Here is a 6,000-nt window from a genome sequence, read left to right on the forward strand (position 1 = left end):
GCTGGAGTGCAGGGAGTGCGGTGGCAGGATCTCAACACACTGCATCTGCCTCCCGGGTTCAAGCGATTCTCCTGCCTCAGCCTCCCTAGTAGCTGGGATTACAGGCACCCGCCACCGTGCTCAGCTAGTTTTTGTATTTTCAGTAGAGACGGGGTTTCACCCTGTTGGCTAGGCTGGTCTTAAACTCCTGGCATCAAGTGATCCACCCGCCTCGGCCTCCCAAAGTGCTGGAATTACAGACGTGATCCACTGCTCCCAGCCCAAATCAATTTTTTTTAATTTTATTTATTTGTTTATTTTTGGAGAAGGAGTCTCGCTCTGTCACCCACACTGGAATGCAGTGGTGCGGTCTCGGCTCACTGTAGCCTCTGCCTCCCGGGTTCAAGCAATTCTCCTGCCTCAGCCTCCAGAGTAGCTGGGACTACAGGCGCCTGCCGCCACGCCCGGCTGATTTTTTTGTATTTTTAGTAGAGACAGGGTTTCACAATGTTACCTAGGATGGTCTCGAACACCTGACCTCGTGATCTGTCCGTCTCGGCCTCCCAAAGTGCCAAATCAATTCTTGAATAGTCTTAGGACCCCAATGTCAGAAATCCTACCTGTAATCCCACATTGAGGGATTGGCATTCCCATTGACATGAGGGTCCTAAGACAGAATTGATTGGCATCCCCATTGCTCCTATAGAGAGGATCTGTGTCTATAGAGACCCTGTCTCTAACAACAACAAAAGATACGGGATAATTCATTAACAGCAATAGGTAATCAGAACAAACTATAACCTGTGACAATACTATGAGCATTTTAAACTCCCCATGAATTATCTGCAACGTATGTTGATAAATGAGTTGTGGAATTAAATAATTCAAACTTAAAGCTATTGGAACTTTATTGTTGATATTATTATTTTTTAGAGGCAGGGTCTGGCTCTGTTGCCCAGGCTGGTGTGCGGTGATACAATCATAGCTCACTGCAGCCTCAAACTACTGGGCTGAAGCAATCCTCCAGCCTCAACATCCCTGGTACTGGGACTACAGGCACCAGCCACCCCGCCCAGCTGCTGTTGGAATTTTAAATGATCCTGAAACTTGAGAGGAATGTAGTTATGTAGCATGAATCACATGGTGAGCAGCTGCAGCTTCTGCCCCTTTTCCCCTAGAAATAACTAACACCAAACAGGCCAGAGATAAGACCTCCTCAGGCGGGTACCCCCCTCACAGAGTAATAAAGCAATCTTCCTTGGAATGTAGCATCCTATAGCTAGTCAAGTCACTGTAAGGATTCTGTGTCTGCCTATATAAGTGAAACCTTAACCTCTCCACTTTGGAATGCTTTTTCTGTGTGTTTTTGCTTTCGTTTTTGAGACTATTATCATTTTGACACCCACGCTGGAGTGCAGTAGTAGGATCATGGCTCACTGCAGCCTTCCTCTCACCTCAGCCTCCTGAGTAGCTGGGACTACTAGTTGACAAGGCTCAACTAATTACTTCATTTTTTGTAGAGGCCGGGTCTCACTATGTTGCTAAGGCTGGTCTCAAACTCCTGGGCTCAAGCGATCCTCCCACCTGAGCCTCCCACAGTGTTGGGATTATAGGTGTGAGCCATCGTGCCTGGCCTCCACTTTGGAATGTTGACCCTATACATTTGGAGTCAGTGTTTCCAGGTGGCTATCCTCAAGCTTTGTAATATATGAAGATAAATAAACCTAGTAAACTATACTTAATCAGGGTGGGTGCAGTGGCTCATGCCTGTAATCCCAGCACTTTGGGAGGCCAAGGCAAGTGGATCATCTGAGATCAGGAGTTTGAGACCAGCCTGGCCAACAGGGTGAGAGCCTATCTCTACTAAAAGTACAAAAATTAGCCAGGTGTGGTGCCGCACGCCTGTAGTCCCAGCTACTTGGGAGGCTGAGGCATGAGGATTACTTGAACTCAGGAGGCCCAGGTTACAATGAACCGAGATCATGCCACTGCACTCCAGCCTGGGTGACAGAGTGAGACTCTGTCTCAAAAAAAAAAAAAAAAAAAAAAAAAAAAAAAAAACCACTGGCTGGGCATGGTGGCTCAAGCCTGTAATCCCAGCACTTTGGGAGGCCCAGACGGGCGGATCACGAGGTCAGGAGATTGAGACCATCCTGGTTAACATGGTGAAACCCCGTCTCTACTAAAAAAATACAAAAAACCAGCTGGGCGAGGTGGCGGGCACCTGTAGTCCCAGCTACTCCGGAGGCTGAGGCAGGAGAATGGCTTAAGCCCGGGAGGCGGAGCTTGCAGTGAGCTGAGATCCGGCCACTGCACTCCAGCCTGGGCGACAGAGCGAGACTCCGTCTCAAAAAAAAAAAAAAGAAAGAAAAGTAAAAGAAGCCAGGTGCAGTGGCTCACGCCTATAATCCCAGCACTCAGGCAGATCACCTGAGATTGGGAGTTCGAGACCAGCCAGACCAACATGGAGAAGCCCCGTCTCTACTAAAAATACAAAATTAGCCAGGCATGGTGGCGCATGCCTGTAATCCCAGCTATTCGGGAGGCTGAGGCAGGAGAATCACTTGAACCCGGGAGGCAGAAGTTGCGGTGAGACAAGACCATGCCATTGCACTCTAGCCTGGGCAACGAGCAAAACTCCATCTCAAAAAAAAAAAAAAAAAAGAAAAAGTAAAAGAAAGTAAAAAAGATTGGGGACAAATTCATATATTCAGACAAAACACCAAAGTCCATGATTTTATTTCTATGTTACTCGTAATTTTCTTACGGTTTGTAGCTTCAAATAGGCAAAGAACACTCAATAACTTTTTTATTTATTTTATTTTATTTTATTTCATTTTATTTTATTTTATTTTATTTTGAGACTGAGTCTTGTTCTATCGCCCAGGCTGAAGGGGCAGCATCGTGGCTCACTGCAGCCTCCACTGCCCGGGTTCGAGTGATTCTCCTGCCTCAGCCTCCTGAGTAGCTGAGATTACAGGCGCCTCCACACCCAGCTAATTTTTGTATTTTCAGTGGTCCGGGGTTTCACCATGTTGTCCAGGCTGGTCTCAAACTCATGACCTCAAGTGATCTGCCCTCCTCGACCTCCCATAGTGCTAGGATTACAAGCATGAGCTGCCGGACCTGGCCACCACATAGCTTTTCTTTTTTTTTTGAGACAGGGTCTCATTCTGTTGATGGAGTGCCATGGCACAATCATGGCTCACTGCAGCCTCATCCTCCCCAAGTTCAGGTGGTCCTCCCATCCCAGCCTCTCAAGTAGCTGGGACTACAGACATACACAACCATGCCTGGCTAATTTTTGTATTTTTTGTAAAGAAGCAATTTTGCTATGTTGCCTAGGCTGGTCTCAAACTCCTGGGCTCCAGTGATCCTCCCACCTCAGTCTGTCAAAGTGCTGGGATTACCAGCATAAGTCACCACACCCAGCTCACATACCTTTCCTTTCTTTCTGTTCTGTTTATTTTTTAGAGACAGGGTCTCAGTCTGTCACCCAGGCTGGAGTGCAGTACAACCTCGAACTCCTGGGCTCAAACAATCCTACTACCCTAGCCTTCTGAATAGCTGGGAATACAAGTGTATGCCACCAAGCCAGGCTAATTTTTCTTTCTTTTTTTTTTTTTGAGACGGAGTTTCACTCTGTCGCCCAGGCTGGAGTAGAGTGGCCGGATCTCAGCTCACTGCAAGCTCTGCCTCCTGGGTTTACGCCGTTCTCCTGCCTCAGCCTCCTGAGTAGCTGGGACTGCAGGCGCCCGCCACCTCGCCCGGCTAGTTTTTTGTATTTTTTAGTAGAGACGGGGTTTCACCGTGTTAGCCAGGATGGTCTCGATCTCCTGACCTCGTGATCCGCCCGTCTCGGCCTCCCAAAGTGCTGGGATTACAGGCTTGAGTCACCGCGCCCGGCCAATTTTTCTATTTTTTGTAGAGACGGGGTCTTGCTGTGTTGCCCAGGCTGATCTTGAAGTCCAAGGCTTAAGTGATACTCCTGCCTTGGCCTCCCAAAGCGCTGGGATTACAGGTATGAGCCATGGTGCCTGGCCTCTTTTTTTTTTGTTTTTGTTTTTGTTTTTGTTTGTTTGTTTGTTTTTTCTGGCCTCTTATTTATTTATATTTATGGCAGGGATAATCCAATATAGCCTTTCTTTCTTTCTTATTTAGACATGCAAGAAAGTGCAAATCTCAGGACCTTACGAGGAAACTGCAGATAGGAAGATGGGCTGAATCACCTGAGCCCAGTGTCATTCCTTCCTCTGGGTCCAAGCATGGGTGCTAGCATGTCATGGTCACTCATAACATGCACAGAAACCCACCCAATGTGCTTTGGAAACAGTATCGCTCTTTTTTTTTTTTTTTTTTTTTTTTTTTTGAGACTAAGTCTTGTTCTATTGCCCACGCTACAGTGCAGTGGCAATCTTGGCTCACTGCAACCTCCACCTCCTGGGTTCAAGTGATTCTCCTGCCTCAGCCTCCCGAGTAGCTGGGATTACAGGCACCTGCCACCATGCCCGGCTAGTTTTTTCGCATTTTTAGTAGAGATGGGGTTTCATCATGTTGGTCAGGCTGGTCTTGAACTCCTGACCTCAAATGATCTGCCCGCCTCAGCCTCCCAAAGTGCTGGGATTACAGGCGTGAGCCACCGCACCTGGCCAGTATCATTCATTTTTATCATTGTTTTCGTTTTTAAAATATAAAATGGACATGCAATAAAATTTAAGAAAATAAAAATATGTATAGTGTGCATAAATCATGAGAACATGGTTCTATGCATTTTTGTTGTTTATTTTATTTATTTATTTATTTGAGGCAGAGCCTTGCTCTGTCAGCCAGGCTGGTGTGCAGTGGCGCCATCTTGGCCCACTGCAACCTCTACCTCCCAGGTTCAAGCGATTCTCCTGCCTCAGCCTCCTGGGTAGCTGGGACTACAGGTGCATGCCACCATGCCTGGCTAATTTTTTGTGTTTTTAGTAGAGACGGGGTTTCACCGTGTTAGCCAGGATGGTCTCAAACTCCTGACCTCGTGATTCACCGCGTCGGACTCCCAAAGTGCTAGGACTAGAGATGTGAGCCACTGCACCCGCCCTATTTATTTCTTTTTTTTACTTTATATAAAATGGAGGCTCAGCATGGTGGCTCATGCCTGTAATCTTAATGCTTTGGGAGGCCAAGGCAGGTGGATCACCTGAGGTCAAAAGTTCAGGACCAGCCTGGCCAACATGGTGAAAACCCATCTCTACTAAAATTACAAAAAATTAGCTGGGCATGGTGGCACGCACCTCTAATCCCAGCTACTTGGGAGGCTGAGGCAGGGGAATCGCTTGAACCTGGCAGGTGGAGGTTGCAGTGAGCAGAGATCTCGCCACTTCACTCCAGCCTGGGCAAAAGAGCAAAACGCAGTCTCAGAAAAAAAATAATAATAAATACAAATAAAATGGAATGATACAGTATTTGTGTCTAGTTTTCTTTGCTCAATAATATTTTTGTGACATTTTATCCATGATGTTGCACATAATAGCAATATGTTAATTTTCATTGTGTGCAGTTTTCTATTGTGTGAATATACCACCATTTACAGTCATTTGTTCTTTTTTTTTTTTTTTTTTTTTGAGGCGGAGTCTTGCTCTGTTGCCCGGGCTAGAGTGCAGTGGCCGGATCTCAGCTCACTGCAAGCTCCGCCTCCCGGGTTTACGCCATTCTCCTGCCTCAGCCTCCCGAGTAGCTGGGACTACAGGCGCCCGCCACTTCGCCCGGCTAGTTTTTTGTTTTTTTTTTTTTTTTTAGTAGAGATGGGGTTTCACCGTGTCAGCCAGGATGGTCTACGATCTCCTGACCTCGTGATCCGCCCGTCTCGGCCTCCCAAAGTGCTGGGATTACAGGCTTGAGCCACCATGCCCGGCTAGTCATTTGTTCTATAGTGGATTGGCATTTGGGTACTTTCTAGTTAGAGGCTATTTTGTTTTTTTTCTTTGTTTTTGTTTTTAGAGATGGGGTCTCACTATGTTGCACAGGCTGATCTCAGCT

Source organism: Rhinopithecus roxellana, chromosome 12, assembly GCF_007565055.1.
Source record: "Rhinopithecus roxellana isolate Shanxi Qingling chromosome 12, ASM756505v1, whole genome shotgun sequence".
NCBI lineage: Eukaryota > Metazoa > Chordata > Mammalia > Primates > Cercopithecidae > Rhinopithecus > Rhinopithecus roxellana.